This window comes from Lissotriton helveticus, chromosome 11 (assembly GCF_964261635.1).
Source record: "Lissotriton helveticus chromosome 11, aLisHel1.1, whole genome shotgun sequence".
Classification (NCBI taxonomy): Eukaryota; Metazoa; Chordata; class Amphibia; order Caudata; family Salamandridae; genus Lissotriton; species Lissotriton helveticus.
Window position 1 is genome coordinate 454,713,825 of NC_136072.1, and position 19,283 is coordinate 454,733,107.

Genomic DNA, 19,283 nt, shown 5'->3' on the forward strand with positions numbered 1-19,283 from the left:
GCTCCAAATTTAAGCATTGTTCAATGCAACCTCTCCCTTTCCTGAAACCAGCCTGTGCAAACATTATGCACTATTTGTTCATTGGGTGTGCAAATTGCCAACGCACCCCTCCTTTCCCAGTTATTGGCAAAATAGCAGATATAATGTACAATTTGACCTGCCCCATGCATATAGCAAATAAACGTCTTTATTTAACTTGCCACTGGTTAAATAGAAAAAAGTATGTATACATTGGCCAGTGCCCTATAAATAGCACATACACTTTACTGTTTACCTGGCTGCTGTGTAAATATCAGACATGTTATACTTTTCGGATGGTAGCCTTACAAATATAAAGACATTTCTTTATTTACCTGCCACGAACTTAAGTGCAGAAATGATCTACTGTTTGGCCAGAAGCCGTCCAAGTAGCAAAGAAATGTAACTATTTACGCAGATTTTGGAAAAACAGTAGAACTCTTCCACAATATGGCCGTGGGTGTACAAAAAGCAAAGAAACGTCATTTCTCACCTGACCATGGTTCAAATAGCAAAGAAAAGTCGTTATTCACTTGACTGCTGGCTAAATAGCAGACACTTGGCAAATGGCCTTGCAAACATCAGAGGAAGTTTACTCTTTTGCCAGCTGATCTCTAAGCAGCTAAAATTTCTTTTGCCAGCTGATCTCTAAGCAGCTAAAATTAAGTATGATTACACCTTGCGCAGATTTCAGTAGGCACTTACCAACAGGTGGAATCGCAAACATGGAGCGAACACAATTAAAACCCATCTCATTATGAAAGTTCGTGCTAAACCTGGCTAAAATCTAATTTTTATCTAACTAGCACTGTCTAAAGGTTCCAAGGGATTATCTGAATGTTTCCAAGATAACTTAACAGACATGGTGCAGAATGCTAATCCATTGTACCAAGAGCCAAGTGGGAGGCCCAATATGGGGCCTCATTTACAAGAAAGTGCTGCAGCCCGGCACTGCAAGCCCTTTGGCTGCACCACTCTGCTGCACTTTCAAAGGACAGGGATGCGTCATACCTACAAGGATAGGATAGAACCCTTTGCTCTCTCCTGCACTGGCACACAATTAGCTGCCATGCGCCAACAAAGGCACCCTTGCACTAGTGTGCAGGGATTCCTGCGTCATGGGGATGATTGTTTATGTACAGGAAGCTGTCCCTTCCTGCACATAAACAATCTGAAATGCTGGTTTTCAACTTCTGTGTGTGCTGCGTTAGCACACACAAAACTTTCACAGCGTAATTTTTTTAAATGATTGTATAAGTGCAGGAAAGGACAACTTCCTGCACACAAACAATCATAAGCGGTAATTTCCTTGTTCTATGTTTGCTGCAGAATGCAGCACGCATAGGAAGAGGAAAAAAACCGATGCAAAATGAGTGCATTTCTCCTTGTTGTGCCTCCCTACGCCTCCCCTGGGAGGCGTAGCATTCAGACACATACCAGGTTTACGATTTCTCATAAATCTGCAAATGTCAGATTCCATGGGTGTTTCGCGTTGGAACACCCACAGCAACACCCACAGAACGCACCTTAAACGCAGAGTGCTGCGTGTAAAGGGGCCATATTTACAAGGATAGGAAAAGCCACGGCAGGGTGCCTTTTTGTGTCCTTGTAAATATGGGGCTGCAAAATACGCCGCTGGTGCATCACATAAAGTGACACACCGGTGGCGCAAGGGGCTTGTAAATAAGCCCCATTGAGTTATCACTTTCTCCACAAATGTTCCTGCTTCAGTGCTTCATCTGAGCCTGTGGTTGCAGGTGGGGGCCACCTGCACTTATTTTTGGGGACCTCTTAGTCCTGGCCCTTTTGACAGGTTTTATCCTTGAACTTTTTGCCTCCTATTTTTCTGACCCTGATTTTGTTTGCTTTTAGATTCTGGGCACCTTACCAGTGCTGACCAGTGCTAAAGTGCATATGTTCTCTGTTTAGATTGTAACCATGATTGGTTATCCATGATTGGCATATTTGATTTCCTGGTAATGCCCTAGTAAAGTGCCTAGTGTGTTCCAGGGTCTATAAATCAAATGCTACAAGTGGGCTTGCAGCACTGGTTGTGCCACCCGTATGAGTAGCCCTGTAAATGCATCTCAGACCTACCACTGTAGTGGCTGCATACTCAGTGTGCTCCCATGTTGTCCTTGCAAACACAACAATGATGGACAGAATGTGGATCAATGTCACACATTCACCCCAGTCCAAAGATCTGGGCCCAAATCCATATTTTTTCCACTCCACACCACCCTGGGTTAGACAATGGCGATATGCAAATCAGCGCTGACCCTGTGCACCCACTTGCCAGGCCCATTCCTTCCCTTTCCTTACGTGTAAGGCATCCTAAGTTGGCCCAAGGTACCCTCATGGACAGAGTGCAGTGTATGTGAACGGCAGGACATATATTAGTGTGTATGATATGTCCAGATAGTGAAATACTGTCTATTTCCTCTTCACTGTTGAAAGGCTACCTGTCCCATGGACTTATCATTGGTGTTGCACTTTACCATGTTTACATGTGTTACTTTCCATAGGGATAAGATTTTAAAATGAGGTTTTCACTCTCTGAACTCAGAATTTATTAACACACAATTTTGGTAAAGGTGTTTTTGTACCCTGTGTTTGAAAATGCAATTTTTAGAAAGTGAGCATTTTCTTACTTCACCATTCTGTGTGCCTCTGGGTTTTTGTGGATTCAGCGTCTGGTGTGTGTGTGTGACATTAGCTGAAATTTACATTCACTCTAGACAGTCACCGAGGGGGGTTGAGGTGTGCCCTGCCTTACAACAGAAAGAACCCTGACAGGGTTTTTTCTGTTGTAAGCTTTCTCAGAAGTCACTATTGTTACATGTGTTGCCTACACTTTAGGTAGTGGGGTGTATCTTACCCTGAGTGACACCAATCCTACTCTTTCATTCTAGGATACTACTTTAATTTACTTTGTAGCCCATATATACAGCAATTTTGAGGTGCGACCAGTGTATCCACCAATACCTATTCCTGTTTTGTGTGCCCTGCCTTCCCTGGGTGACTCATCGCAGGTCTGAATGGACATGGTCTGCATTTAGAGTAGGGGGATGAGTGTTGCTTACACCTGAATAGGTTGTGTCTCCTTTTGCACAATTCTGTCTCTGCCCCCGGTGGTCATGCTGCACCAGTGAGGGCAGGACTGGTTTGGACTGGGTTCAGAGACCCCTGCCACAAAGAGAACAACAAATTGACTTTAGATTACTTCAAGCAACAAGAGGACCCTTCCAAGAAGAAGAGTGAAAGGACTGTGTGATGAGCGCTGTCTTTTCTGAGTGAGGAGTGGGTTTGCCTGCAGTTGCTGCTTCTGTCTGTGGTGGAAGAAAAGGACTGACTCTTTTGACCCTGCTGTGGTATCCTGCCTTTGAAGAATCTCCAAGGGCTTGTGTGTGCTGGCCTCCTGTTAGAAGTCTGAGAAACAAAAGACTTCAGAAGAGACCTATACCAGATCTAAACAAACCTGCTTACTATTGCGGAAGTACTCTCCCCCCTCCCACCTGACAACCGGTGCTGGTGTGCTCTACTGGAGGTAAAAGCGGCATTGGCCGAAGGGGCCTGGCTGCTGCCCCAGCACGTAGCCCCGGCAACAGAAAACACCACTGGGCGACGCAGCGTGAAGAAGAGGAACATTGACCTCGTGACCAGGGGCAGACCAGACCTCCAAGGTTCACCTGTCCTGTCCCGCCCTCGGGACAAGTGCAGGTTGTGGGCTGACAAAAATGCCCGTGTCAAGGGCCCAAGCTTACGTCAGCTGTGGGGGCCCAGTACCCATGGAGGAGACCAAAGCCCGGCTCCTTATGAAAGGAGCAGAGACTCACAGGCTCCAATCAGCCACCGGCAGCCCAGAGTCAGGAGGAGGCCCTCGACAAGCAGTGCGGCTGCCATGAAAGACAGCAGCCACCCCCACCACAATAACTTAATTTGGCACAGGGACCCAGGTAGAGCCTGTCTAGCTCGGGGCGGGCTGCAGGGGACGTGCTGCATTTGTTGCCCTGGCTGGAGGTGGCGATACTGCATCAGACTGACAGCTCCCTTGGGTGAGTTCCCTTGTGGGGGGGGAACGAGTGAAGTCTCCCCGCTGACGTGGAGAGTGGGAACCCCCTACCCTTGTGACATACCTGGGGTCAGTAGCGCCGACTGGCCCTGATCATGGCTGCCTCTCTGGTCCAGAGGAACCCTGAGTAAAACACACAGGAGTGCTTTGGAAAATGACCGCCATCCTGTATCATAATGGGAATACCTGAAATACCGCATAATATGGAATAGACGTGGGTATATGCTGACTCTGTGGGTTCCCTGCTGTTGTAGGGGATTCGCCTTATGTGTTTAGGGTGGTATGGATATTGGGATTCCTCTGGTTGTGGGCCTTACCCAACAGATTGTTATGTTGTGCCCTGCTGTATAATGTATTGACAGAATAAGGAATACTCTATTCAGGAGCTTCCTAATACATCCACAAGTAATGCTGTTTTCATGATTTTCCTAACATGTGTGACTTATGGGGAGTTACCTTATTGTCCTAAATCTGGTATGGCAATTACCTTATGGCAAAATGATGATGCTTTATGATTTATGCATTCTTATGACCAGTGCCTAGTGGCACAGTAATTCATGTAATTGCGGTTTTATGTGGTTTGAATCCACCGTTGTGACAGGTGCTTAGTGGCGCAGGTCTTTATGTGATGTGGTCTAATGTGCTTTCTATGCTACGAAGTGATTTATGGTCTAATATGTTTTTATGTTTTTTGTATATATAATATAAAGGGTATTTTTGATACACCCTTGTGTGGAGTCTCTGCATTTGTGGTGTACCTAGTGTGACACTTGTGTGTATGTGTGTTGTGCAAACGCTTTTACACATTGCCTCTGGGATAAGCCTGACTGCTCTGCCAAGCTACAAAGGGGTGAGAAGGGGTTAATTTCGGTGTGTTACTCCCTTACTCTGACTAAAGTGGTGTTTTCTGCCTGGCTTAGGTGTATACCCTAGCCAACCAGAAACCTAATTTCTAACAGGATCACACTTGTTTTCTCTCATAATACCTTGATCCAGAGCAAGAGAGAGGAAACAACACACAAGGGAGAATGAAGGGAGAAGAGAATGACAGAAAAACAGTGACAAAGGGAACAAGCATTGGCATAGCCAACAGGTCTTGCCTTTGGGACCTTATACGTGTTTAGCCATACAACAGTTGATGTTGATGCACCAAGGATATTGTGCTGCATAACTAAACACTTATAAGGTCCCAAAGGCGAGACCTATTGGCTAGGCCAATGCTTGTTTTAAATTATCTCAGCGCTATGACACACCTCAAAACATGTTAAGCACTTTACAAATGTATGATATTGAATAGCATAGCGAGTTAAACAGTGGCTAGGTAGAGAAGCATAGCTTGGTTATTTTGCAGATAATTAATTGTATTCGAAAGAAACTGCTATATAATTCAAACATCATTTTTTTCCTCAAGGAAAAACTGCCACGTTTGTTAAACAAGTCCAGGATGTTTAAGCTTGCCAGTCGTACATCGCCCTTTTTACTGTCCTGTCGTGAACACCTGTTTACGCATCTATGATGAAGCAAGCTAATAAAATTAATCTTGGAGCATCGTAAACGGTTACCCTGAAAGAACTCTAGGTTTGCCAGTCCGGAGGCAGAGTTGACCAGCAAACCCTGTATTTGAGTACATAAATGTCAGGCAGGATCACTTCATCGCCGAGGTGGCTGCAATTTTCACCTTAACAACAAGGTGCTGGCATTTTAAACCACATTCAGCGCCACTTTGGAGCTACAATAGAGTGCAAAATCAGCTAAAGGCCTTATTTTACACAGTCCCACCACATGTTCAACACATCAGCCTTGATGGGCTGCTTTAGTGAAACTTTTTTAAGGTCTTACAACAGAATTGAGGCAAAGCAGCACAATATTATTGATCATTATTAATTCCCAGGGGTGTAGCTGTAGAGTACAGCAGGTGCAGTGACACCTGGTCCAGGGATTTAATGGGCCCAGTTCACCTGAGGTATGACTGACCTTTACTATCCAATTCCTTCCTTGGATTATAGCCCATGGAATCCTTCTATGTCACTGTTTGTCACATTAAGATGACACAATTACTGACGTTAACAACAGACTGGTTTGGCTGAGCAATGCATTCAGCACTGTGCACTAGTTGCACTGTGCAATACACCAATGTGTCAACAATAGCCCACTTGTGGTAATGTGCATTTGACGGACTAAAATCACTCACTCAGTTGCCCCACTAATCCCTTTTGTTCGTTTCTCGCTTGAGTCCCATAGCATAGTTTCACTCACCTTGGTACATGAGTGTGTGCGCTGGCGGGTTCCTCTTCTCTGTTGTAACAGAATTAAAAGAGAAAGCGGTGCCAACAGACTTAAATAGAAAGCGATTCAAAACACTGCAAGGAACTCAGAGGAACGACTACAATGGAGGGCACTAGCAAAACAAGCGCAGCAGGCTGCCGGCAGCAGGGGGAGGCGCAAACGCCTCACACGGCAGCTCAAACACTCAAACTAAACAACTTGTACCCAAGTGATGTAGAGTGATCTGTAAACCATAGTCATATATGATCCTGGGTGAAGATTTTACAATAGAGCTAGTTGCAAATGACCCCTTTTCAGATTAGCAACTTGGTTTCATTGAGAGTGTTCATTTAATTCCATTATCAAGACAGAAGGAAGAAAAAGTATGTATGTAATCAATGTCCTTAGCCAAACGTGAATCACTCTTTTGTCAGATGCCTTTGTTGCAATGTTTAGCATGTAAATATTGTGTAAACTAAATGATTGCATGGTTGGTGCATCATCATTTGAGTATAATACCTTTAAAAAGAATTACTGGGGACTGTAGATCAAGGATATATCCTGCTTAATCCGATTTTCAAATATGTGATTCTTAAATGACTGCCTATGTGCATTACCTTTTTAGAGCTATTAACAGAGTTGATGTTCCAAACTTGTAGGTGGTATTGATTATACTCTCATTAAACACTTTCTATATGTTTTTGTAACAAATATTGTATCTCTGATACCATACAGTATTCTTACTTACTTGCTATTCAACAAGTATATCCACGTTGGTCTGTAATGGTTAGATCTTGGCACCGCATATATTCTGCATGGAAATAAGACAATGCATTCTTATGACAGGCCACTTTCTCTGCCCAATAGATCATCAATTAAATAATGTTTCCATCTCTACACCAGTGATTTGGTACTTGTAGTGTTAACAAAGAATTTATTTGGGAAGCTTATTGGAACATTTGAAATGTTCTCAGTATAATCATCACGAGAAATCAAGTTTGAGGGAGTAACAGAGCATGGGCATTTCATTATTTCATTGCATTTCCAAGATCAGAAAAATGTAACTAGATTAAAAAGATGAAAATCCTCCCCCACACCGCTAACCGGTGTGGAAGGTATAATCCCACCCCTCAGAAGCATGCTTCATGTGGTCCTCTGTGTTCTCGGTACCAGTCTTGTAGCTCCGGACAGCACAAAATGGTTGCTGCCAACCAGTGACACGTTTCTGCCCTCCTGCTACTGAGCCAACCTTGAGCAGGGGAAGGCAGAACAATAGGCATCCTGTCACAGGGCGGTGTGACCACCTCCCAGACAGGATTTAGTGTATTAGGGCTGGGTTGGTTCGCTTGCCAGCAACCGAACGTCTGCATGAGGGGCACATTTGGTGCCCCTGTGCATAGTGCAGTTCAAACCAGTCCTTGGAGCCGTTGGCTCATGTTCTGGCGCAAAACTGGACATAGGATGCAGGAGTAATCTCCCCCCTGTCCAGACCCTCCCCTGGCCCCCCAAATCTTTCCAACCCTCTCCCATTGGGGGGGCATACCTGGCTGTAGGACCTTAGATTAGTCAGGGACAAGATTTTGATCAAGAAACCACTGCACTTGGACCTTCTGGGCACTCTGGACTTCACTTGGGCCCGACTTTGTCTCCCTCTTAGTCTGCTGCCGTTGTCTGTGCCTGTGCACCATACGTGATCCGTGTAGGACCTGTGGAGCATCGAACACATCTGAAGATAATCTTCCCTCGGAGTGAAGGAGTCACCCCCTGCATTCGCAGGCACCTCAACACTACAGACTGGTCTGCTGATTCAGAGTTTCTATGGACTCCGAAGGCTCCAGCCACACAGGAGGTGGGTTTCTACATCCCTCAAGGCCCGAGCTGCCCTCTTACCAAGTTTGAGGTCAGAATCACAGGTGGGGGCTGCACTACCTGAACCCCTGCTTTTTAGCATTTTCCAAACCAGTGATTGGGTTCCAAGTAGCCCCAACCTCTGGGACCATTTCCTACCAAGATCTTTGACTTCCTCACACTGAGTGCTCCATGGCCTGTTAGGTGAAATTGCTCAAGGTCCTCTCGTGACTCCTATGCCTCCGACCTGTGGGTCCATTTGATGGTCAATTTTGCTTTATTTGGGCTCCCCTGGTTTCTCCATGCTTGACCTGACTCTCCTGTGTTTGGTGAGTCTCCTGGACCTTGCTAGTCCGAATCGTACACTCCCTTGACCTTCTGCGTGGGTTGCTTTTGCCAAGGCTTGTTAGTGCTCCCGCCAGACACCGACCTCTCAGCACTCGACAGCCTTCATGAGACAGCTTGCATGTGGCTCCTGGTCATCCTCGAAGTCTCCTGGTCCCCGCAGCTGCAGAGTCAAAGACTCCAACAACTAACCTGAAGCACCCAACTTTGGTGGGCATTCAACTACAGAGCCCCTGATCACTCTCAAGTGACCCAGACTCTGTCCCCTCTGCTTTCAAGTACTCTTCGACCAGAATCCATGTTTCTATTCCAACAGACACTTTTCTCCCTTCCAGCAGCAGCACTTCTTCGAAGTCCTCCATTGGGTTCAACTGTGGTTTCTGAATCTACTTCAGACCTATGTATCTGGCTCCCCGGGGAAAGGCAGCCTGGGTACCTCATTATCCATGGGTAGGGTGGCTCTCCAACCTTCTGTCTTCCACAGGGTTTCTTTGAAGTCCATTGAGAAGGGTCCTTAAATTTTAAAACTTCAATCGCAACTTTCCCAGAGACTTTTGCGGCGCACGCAGTCGTGTTTCCATACTGCACGAGCACTCCGTGGGGTCCCTATCAACTCACCGTGGGTGGTTTCTTGGGGTTCCTGCAATTCTACATCCTCTTGAGATTGTAATGACTGAAGTCGTGGTTCTTTTTCCACTTTCTTAGTACATGGTTTCGTCCCCCCCTGTGGCCCACTGTGTATTAGTGTTATTTACTGTCATTTTTTGCCCAAGTATTGTGTGCTTTGTGATTATCTCCGTGTAGGAGATACCTTGCCGTTCTGGATAGTGTGATATAAATAAATACATCGTTTTATAACTACTGTGTGGTTCTGCTTTCATTTAACCAATTCTGGTAAAACAAGCTGCTTTACATTCCTTCAAGACTTAGCCTGAAGGATGCTCTCCAAAGCTACTACTTGGATGGCTTTCACAGGTTATCTTTGACCTCTTAAATCACCATAGGCGTTGTCTGGACTGGTGCAAGGTGCCCACTTTAACTAGTGGACATCATATACCAAGCCAGCCTCTTACATTGGTGTGCAGGGGTTAGGATTCAAGCCTGCATTGTTTTACCAGTTAAATCTTTGTATTGATTAACTGAAAAACCATTAGTAGTAGGCACATATAATAAAACTTGGAATAAGTAAGTTCTACTGAACTAAGGGTTGGGTAAGTTAAGGGTCTAGCACACCCTTTCTCCAACCTAAGAGAGTTTAGCTTCCTCTAGGTTATGTAGGTGCAACACTACACTACACTTAGTATGTCTGCTAAAGGAGATGCCAGTGGCCCTCTGCTTTCTAGATACAGTGAGCTTTAATTCCAGGAACTGAAAGCCCTGTGTGCCTCTAGAAAGTTGAAGACAGGGAGAAGCGTCAACACTCAACTCCTGGTAGATATGTTACTTCTAGAAGACCTTAGGAAAACCCCTGAGTCAGATGAACAGGAGAAAATGGGTGGGACAGGGAATGAGGATAGGTCAGAAGGTGACACCTTTTATGACCTAGATTCAAACCCTGACCAGGGGGAACCTGATGGTTCTCACCTTGACAACTCAGATCTTCAAGAGGAAAACAGAGGAGTCCTGGGGAGTTCTCCCTTTATTTCCCCTGGAAGAATGCAGAGTTTACCAAGGAGATCTAGATCTCCTTCTGCAGAGTCAAATCACTCAGGGCTGTCTATAGGGATCTCTGTATGGAGCAAGTGGGATCTGTCCTTAGATAGGAAATGCCAACTTCTTGAGCTTGAGAAATCTAGGTTTAGGCTCAGGCAAGAGCACTTGGCCCTTGATAAGAAGTCCCTGGAGCTCCAGAGAGCTAGAAAACAGTTGGGAATAGAGTCCCATGGTGGCAGCAACAGTATCCCTAGAGTTAAGGAGCATTCCTATAATAATAGGAATGTGAGCAATATTGTCCCTCCCTACCATGTTGGGTATGATATCCATAAATCGATAACTGCTTTGGAGATAAGCTCCTCACTGTTAGAGAAGAGGATGCTGACAATTACTCAGTCCTGAAGAGTTCTGTCATTGATGGGTTTGGCTTAACCACTGAACAGTATAGGATTAAGTTCAGAGACACCCAGAAGACACAGAATCAGGATTGGGTAGACTTTGTGGACAGTGCTTTTAAGGGTCTGGAAGGTAGGTTACTTGGCAGCAAGGTGCATGACTTTGATGGATTGTTCAATTTTGATTATGAGGGAGCAGATCCCGAACAATTGCCAAAATCAGCTGTTGCATCAATACTTGGTGGACTCTGGTCTGTCTTCTCCCCAAGAATTGGGAAAGAAGGCAGATAAGTGGGTTACCCCGTCCCAAGACCTCTGCGACCAGCTTGGAACCTACTTCCACATCAAGATCGAGACAATCACGACAACTTCGTCAACCACCCACAAGACGCCACAGCCGCCCTCCCATCCCCTAAAGACGCCAGCCAACCCACCATCTCCAACTGGACACCAATCACGACCAAGGACACTGCCGCGACCATGAAAGGCATCCACTTATGGGCCCCCACGGACCCCTGCCCCCTTAACTTCTAGCACAGGGCCATGGACTCAAACGCACCAGAACTACAACGGACCATGAACACACATTCACAACAGACACCTTCCCTGACGGCTGGAAGCACGCAGAAGTCAGACCTTTGCTCAAGAAGCCTATAGCCGACCCCTCGGACCTCAAGAACTACCGGCCCATCTTGCTCCTCCCCTTCACAGCCAAGGTGGCAGTCAACAGGGAACTGACACGCTTAATCAAGGAGAACGCCGTCCTCGACCTGTCCCAATCCAGATTACGAAGCAATCACAGCGCCGAGAATGCCCTACTCACCACCACAGATGGCATCTGCGCCCTCCTAGATCAAGGCCACTCAGCTGCCCTCATCCTCCTCAACCTATCCGCAGCCTTCGACACCATCTCTCGCACCGTGCTCGCCTCTAACTGACATACTACACAACGCCGGCATACAAGGAACTGCCCTGAACTGGTTCAGATCATTCCTCACCCGAAGAAACCAAAGAATCACACTGCCAGCCGTCCTCTCCGCCCCTACCAAAATCACCTGCGGAGTCCCACAGGGATCATCTCTTAGCCCGACCCTCTTCAACATCTACATGCCACCCTCGCAGCCATCATCAAGTGTCACAGCCTCAACATCATTTCCTACACCCAGCTCATCCTCTGTCTCACCAGGAATCCTGTCACCGCAAAACTCAACTTCCAGAATGCGATGCAAGACGTCGCAGTCTGGATGACCAACAGCTGTCTAAAACTCAACCCAAAAAAGACTGAAGTCCTCGTCCTCGGAAACACTCCTTCAGCATGGGACAACACCTGGTGGCCCACCGCCCTCGGAAGCCCGCCTACCCTGCGGATCACGCCAAAAACCTCGGTATCGTACTTGATTCATCACTCACCATGACCCGACAGGTCAATAGACTTTAAAATGGATCCACCCTGAGTCAAGAAAGACAGTCACCCATGCACTCATCACCAGCAAGCTCGATTATGGAAATGCTCTCTACGCCGGCATTAACAAATCCCTTCTCCGAAAACTCCAGATGATACAGAACACCGCAGCCAGACTCGTCCTCTGCATCCTGCGGCATGAACACATCAGCCAGCACCTGCGAAATACCCCACTGGCTCCCGTAGAGAAGAGAGTAACCTTCAACATCCTCACCCATGCCTACAAATTCCTACACAACAGCGGACCCAAATTCCTCAACGACAGAATACATTTCCACGCACCCAAAAAAAACCTCTGCCAACCTCTCACTAGCTGAAACCCCATGCATCTACAGAGCCAGAGCAGGCGGGCGGTAGATCGTTCTCCCACATTGCAGCCAAAACCAGGAACGAGCTACCAACAGACATCAGATGCGCCTCCTCCCTGAACACCTTCAAGAAGACCCTCAAGACCTGGCTCTTCGGCTGAAACGGATCTGTCCCCTCCCTCCTGTGGAAAAGTGTATTTTACTTAGCTTAAGCTACAGCCATTTTGACTGTGGTGTCCATTTAATTTCCTTTATAATTCTTTCATACTCTGCTGTTTGCCTTTTCACTCAGCTTGTGGCTTTTCACTCAGCTTGTGCCATCTATTTTAGTTGACCTCCTGACATGGCTGAGCAATGTACGTGCTGGAGGTTTGTGGCTGCCAGTGCACCTGGTCTTAGATGTTATCTGTTTACTGCTGTCATAAGCATTCCTGCTCCACCTCCCTATTTGCTGACCAAGTGGTTATCCATCTGCCCTTGTTTGCTGATAGCTATTTGTAAACTTTTCCTTTCCATTTCTGTCCACATGCTTACATTGTAGAGAAAGAGTATATAAAGACGATGGTCTGTGAGTTCAGGGTACTTCCTCCTGCAACAATTGAGAGTGTTGTGTGGATGTGGTCCCACTCATGAGTGATTAATAAACCATATTTCATTTCAACTCCAGTGCCGATGTCTTTTTTTTAGTCTTTGAAACCCGTGGATGAGAGGATGACCCTGCACAGTGTGCTCACTTTTGAGTACATTTCCACACCCCCCTTAGCGCCTTGAGACCCTCACGTTTGAGTAGCACTCTTCAAAAAACCCTGATTGATTGACACAGAATCAGGATTGGGTTGACTTGGTGGACAGTGCCATTAAGGGTCTGAAATGTTGGTTACTTAGCAGCAAGGTGCATGCCTTTGATGGATTGTACAATTTGATTATGAGGGAGCAGTTCTCTAACAATTGCCAAAATCAGCTGTTGCATTAATACCTGGTGGACTCTGATCTGACTTCTCCCTAAGAATTGGGAAAGGAGGCCGATAAGTGGGTTAGAACCAAGGTGAAGCAGAAAAACCAGAACACTGGTGGTGACCAGAAGAAGAAAGATTTTAAAACCCAAGAGAAGGGTGGGGACAAGGGTAAAGACAAAAATGAGTCTTCATCAGGGCCTCAAAAACCTGCAACTCAGGAGGAGTCACAGTCCAACAAAGGAAAAGGCAAAAAGAAACCTTGGTGTTACTTTTGTAAGGTGAAAGTCCATTGGACAAAGGGTGCTGATTGTTCAAAAGCCAAGGAAAATCCTCCTACCACAACTACCCCTAAGGCAACAGCGCCCCACAAGTGCAAGTAGTGGTACAGGGAACAAGGGATTAGTAGGGTAAACCTTGGGCTCTGAGATGGGTTCTGGCCTAGTCAGAACTGCAGCTCAGGCTGTGCTTGTCTGGGATGGTGGCATGGATTTTTCCACCTTATTTGTCAGCCCCAAGAATTTCTGGGCAAAAACAGACAGCAGCCTTTGATAAATGGTAAGGGGGCCATGGCATACAGGGATACAGGTGCCAGTGTCACTATTGTGACACAGGATCTTGTAGCCCCTGGTCAAATCATACTTGGAGACATGTACCAAGTGACCAATTCAAATAATGTCAGGACTGACCATTCCTTGGCAGTTGGTAATTTTAGCTGGGGAGGGGTAACTGGCCCTAAAAAGGTTATGGTAAGTTGGGATATAGCAGCGGAGTGTTTGATTTTGAGAGTTCAACCTGGCCTGAGGTGGAATTTAGGACTCATGCAACAGTGCTGGGCTTCTCTGCAGATGTTTGCTGTGACCAGGTCCCAAGCCAAATTAGCAGCCACTAAACAGGCACTGGATCCGGGAACAATGGACCATGTGCCTCCCCAGAGAAGGAACAGGAGGGGTAAGGCTGTGCCCTCCCCCCCCCAGACTCAGAGTGAGGATCAGTCTCTTGATGGAGATGATCTCAGACCCTGAAAAGGAACTGTCTCAGATGAACTCAAACCTGATAAGGTTGATTTCCTGGGGACGGGGGGGGGGAGCTTCCAGGGCAGACTTGAGTTTGGAGCAGCAAACCTGCCTCTCTCTTGAGCCCCTAAGACAGCAAGCTGCTTCTCAGGCTGCTGGAACTATCAGTTGGTCCCATAGGATCTACTAGGATGTGGGACTCCTGTACTCAGAGGGTAAAGATCCCAAGCTGGTACCACCAGGAGGTTGGTAATACCTCTGAAGTTTAGGGGCTTCCTACTCACTCTAGCACATGAAATTCCATTGGCAGGACACGTATGCCAAAGTAAGACATGGGACAGGCTTGTCCCTTACCTTCACTGGACTCACCTGTCTGAGGACACTAAGGAGTTTTGTCACTCCTGTACTACCTGCCAAGCCAGTGGTAAGTTAGGTGGTATCACAAAGCCCCCCTCATACCACAACCAGTGGTGGGGTTTCCTTGGAAATGGTTGGGGTTGACATAATTGGTCCAATGAACTCTCCTACTTCCTCTGGGCCAACTATATACTAGTGGTGGTAGACTATGCCACTAGCTACCCAGAAGCAATACCCCTTAACACCACCATAGCACCTGTGGTGGCCAGGATCCTCCTGGGATTTTTCCCACAGTGGGTTTCCCTAAGGCGGTCTTAATTGACAGAGGTACAAAATTCATGTCAAGTTACATAACTGCAAAGTGGAAAGAGTGTGGAGTGAACTACAAGTTCACCACACCCTATCACATACAATGCCATGGGTTAGTTGAGAGATTCAACAAAACCCTCAAGGACATGATCTTGAGCCTCCCAGAAAAGCTTGGGCGAAAATGGGATTTTCTGTTGTTCTGCCTTCACTTTGCCTACAGAGAGGTCCCACAGAAGGGGGTTGCTACAGCCCTTTTGGACTTCTTTTTGGGCAATCAGTTAGGGGTCCCTTGTGTTTGGTGAAGGAGGAATGGGAGCTACCTCCCAAGCAACACATGGTGGACCATGTACTTGGTCTCCGCTCCAGGATGACTGAGTACATGAAGAAGACCAGCAAAAACCTTGAGGCAAGTCAAGAATTACAGAAAGCTTGGCATAACCAAAAGTCTGTCCTGACTGTATACCAGCCAGGGCAGAAAGTATGGGTGTTGGACCTGTGGCCCCAGCAGCTTTCCAAGACAAGTATAGTGAACACCATTCCACAATTGAGCAAAATTGTGAGGTCACCTACCTTGGCACTCCCAGGAGCCCCCACAGGGTGCTCCAAGTGAACAGGCTCAAACCTTCTGTGGCTAGTGCTGACATGGGCTTTCTCATGGCAACTGATGAGGGACAGGAGGAAGCCTGATGATGGTTCAGTGGATGGTGTAGCTTTGGCAGGCAGCCTCACTGACCAATAGGAGATTGATTACAGGAAGGTCCGCAATCAATACAGGCATTTGTTCTCTCTGACGCCCAGTCAAACCCCCTGGTGTGCCCATGAAGTGCACACAGGTGAGAATCTACCTGTCAAGAGCAAAATCTACAGGCAGCCTGACCATGTCAGAGATTGCATCAAGAGAGAGGTCCAAAAGATTCTGGAACTGGGAGTGATTGAGCCTTCCGATAACCCTTGGGCTAGCCCAGTAGTCCTAGTACCTAAACCTCACACCCAGGGTGGTAAGAGAGAGATGAGATTTTGTGTGGACTACAGGGGACTCAAGGCAGTCACTAGGACTGATGCTCACCCAATTCCTCAGGAAGATGAGCTTATTGATACTTTGGCCTCAGCCAAGTTCTTGAGCACATTTGACCTAACTGCTGGCTATTGGCAAATCAGACTAGCTGAGGATGCCAAACCTAAAACATCATTTTCAACCCCTTGTCGGCATTACCAGTTTACTGTGATGGCCTTTGGTTTGAGGAATGCACCAGCCACATTCCAAGGCTGGTGAACTAAGTCATTATAGGTCTAGAGGCTTATATTGCAGCATATCTTGATGACATAGCTCCACTTGGGAGGATCGCCTTGTCCACCTGAAGAATGTTTTGGAGGCTCTACAGCAAGCATGCCTCACGATCAAGGCTACTAATTGCCAGATAGGGCAGAGCAAGGTTGTGTACCTGGGCCACCATGTTTGTGGAGGCCAGGTTCAACCACTAGAGAGGAAAATCCAGACCATAATGGACTGGGTTGCTCCAACTACCCAGACTGAGGTCAGAGCTCACTTGAGCCTGACTGGGTGTTACAGGAGATTTGTTAAACTATATGGGTCTCTAGTGATTCCCTTGAGTGATCTTACATCAACGAAAATTACCAGGAAGGTTCAGTGGACAGTTAGCTGTCAGAAGGCATTTGATGATCTCAAGCAGACCATGTGCACTGCTCCCATTCTGCACAGTCCTGACTAATCCAAGCAATTTATTGTCCAAACAGATGCATCTGAGTTGGGCATAGGGGCTGTGTTTTTGCAACTAAATGCAGAGGGTCGGGATCAACCAGTAGATTTTATCAGCACAAGGTTGACCCCCAGAGAGAAACGTTGATCAGCCATGGAGATGGAAGCTTCTGTTGTGGTCTGGGCTCTGAAGAAGCTGAGGTCATACTTGTTTCAGAAGCGTGCTTTGTGGGGTCCCTGATGTTTCAGGTGCAAACCTTCTAGCTCTGGACAGCACAAAATGGTTGCTACCGACCAGAGACACATTTCTGCCTTCCTGCTGCTGAGCCAAACTCAAGCAGGGGAAGGCAGAACAATAGGCATCCTGTCACAGTGAGGTGTGACCACTTCCCAGCTAGGATATAGTATATTAGGGCTGGATGGGTGCACTTGCCAGCAACCGAAAGTCTGCATAAGGGGCACATTTGATGTCCCTGTACATAGTCCAGTTCAAACCAGTGCTAGGAGCTACTGGCTCCCGATCTGGTGTGAAACTGGACAAATGAGGTGGGTTCCTACATCCCACGAGGCCCAAGCTGCCCTCTTACCAAGTTTGAGATCAGAATCCCTTGTGAGGGCTGCAATACATGAACCTCTGTGCACCGGTCATTTGCAAATGCATGTGCTTGTCTGCATTTCCCGAACAAGTGCATTGGGCTCCCAGTAGGCCCCACCTCTGGCACCATTTCCTACCAAGATCTTCAAACTCCTTGCACTGAGTGCTCCATGGCCTGTTGTTTGGTGAATTCGCTCTAGGTCCTCTCGCGACTCTTGTGCCTCCGGCCTGTGGGTCCATTTGAGGGTCAAATTTGCTTTACTTGCACTCCCCTGGTTGCTCCAGACTTGCCCTGACTCACCTGTGTTTGGTGAGTCTCCTGGACCTTGCTTTTCCGAATCTTAAAATCCCTTGACCTTCTGCATGGGTTGCTTTTTCCAAGGCTTATTAATGCTCCCGCCAGATGCCAACCCCCTCAGCACTCGACATCCTTCATGGGACAGCTCTCATTGGGCTCCTGGTTGTCCTCGATGTCTCCTGGTTCCCGCAGATGCAGAGTCAAGGACTCCAACAACCAGCCTGAAACACCCGACATTGGTGGGCATTCGACTACCGTGCCCCTGGTCACTCCCAAGTGACCCAGACTCTGTCCCCTCTCCTTTCTGATACTCTTCATCCAGAATCCACGTTTGGATTCCTGGGACACTTTTCTCCCTTCCAGCAGCGGCAGTTCATCGAATTCCTCCATTGGCTTTGACTGCGGTTTCTAAAGCCACTTCAGACCTGGGATAGGTAACTTCGGTACCTCTGTATCCACGGGTGGGGTGGCGCTCCAACCTTCTGTCTTCCTCAGGGTTTTTTCAAAGACCACTGTGAAGGGTCCTTTAACTTTAAAACTTCAAACCCGACTTTCCCATAGACTTGTACGGTACGGAGCACTCAGTCATTTTTCCACGCAGCGCACACATTCTGTGGGGTTCCTATCAACTCACCTAGGGTGGTTCCTTGGGATCCTAGCAATTCTACATCCTCTCGACATTGTCTTGAAGTTGTGGTTCTTATACCACTTTCCTAGTATATGGTTTGGTTCCCCCCCACCCCCCCCCGGGCCCACTGTGTATTATTGCTATTTATTGTCTTTGTCTAAGTATTGTGAGCCTTGTGATTATCTCGGTGTGGGAGATACCTTGTTGTACTAGATAGTGGTTTATAAATAAATACATATTTTAATAACTACTGGGTGGTTCTCCTTTCATCTAACTAATACTATAAGGTTGCATTCTGGTAAAACAAGCTGCTTTACATTCCTTCAAGGCTGCCCTCCAAAGCTACCACTTGGATAGCTTTCAAAGGTGATCCTTGACCTCTGAAATCACCATAAGAGTTGTCTGTACTGGTGCAAGGTGCCCACTTTAACTAGTGGACATCATACACCAAGCCAGCCTCCCCCAATACGACAGTAAATATACAGATCATTTTTTTACCTCAATTATTGTGACCCAAAGAGCAATAATTTTGCAGCTACACTTTTATGCACATTTTCCAGACAAGCGATGTGGTTCCACTGTCTAAAGCTTCAGAACCAGTTTTGGGTGGTTCCATTTCAAATGTATTTTGCTGGCTGTAGCACAAACCCAGCATTTGTTCAAGGTGATGGCTTTTGCTGCAGGTAGAGGTGGGGCTGACTCCAAGCAGGAGTATCCAAAACAAAGGTACAATGGAGTCTGCAATCTCTGTATCTGACTGGTGTAGGAAGCTGGCTCTGCATATACTATACCAAAGTGAGGTATAGTTTGAACAGAGTCCAGTGTAACCCCAAAGGTAGGCAAGGGTAAAGTTAGATAGAACCTTACTCTCTATGTGTGGTAGTGTGGCCGAGCAGTAAGGCAGTATTCGAGGACAGTGTTAAGCATTTGTTGTACACACTGAGTCAGCAAATGAATTCACACACTCAAAAACTGAACTTCAGACCAATTGTTTATGTATAAAAATATTCTTTTAGTTATTTTATTTTCTAGAACCAACCAAGC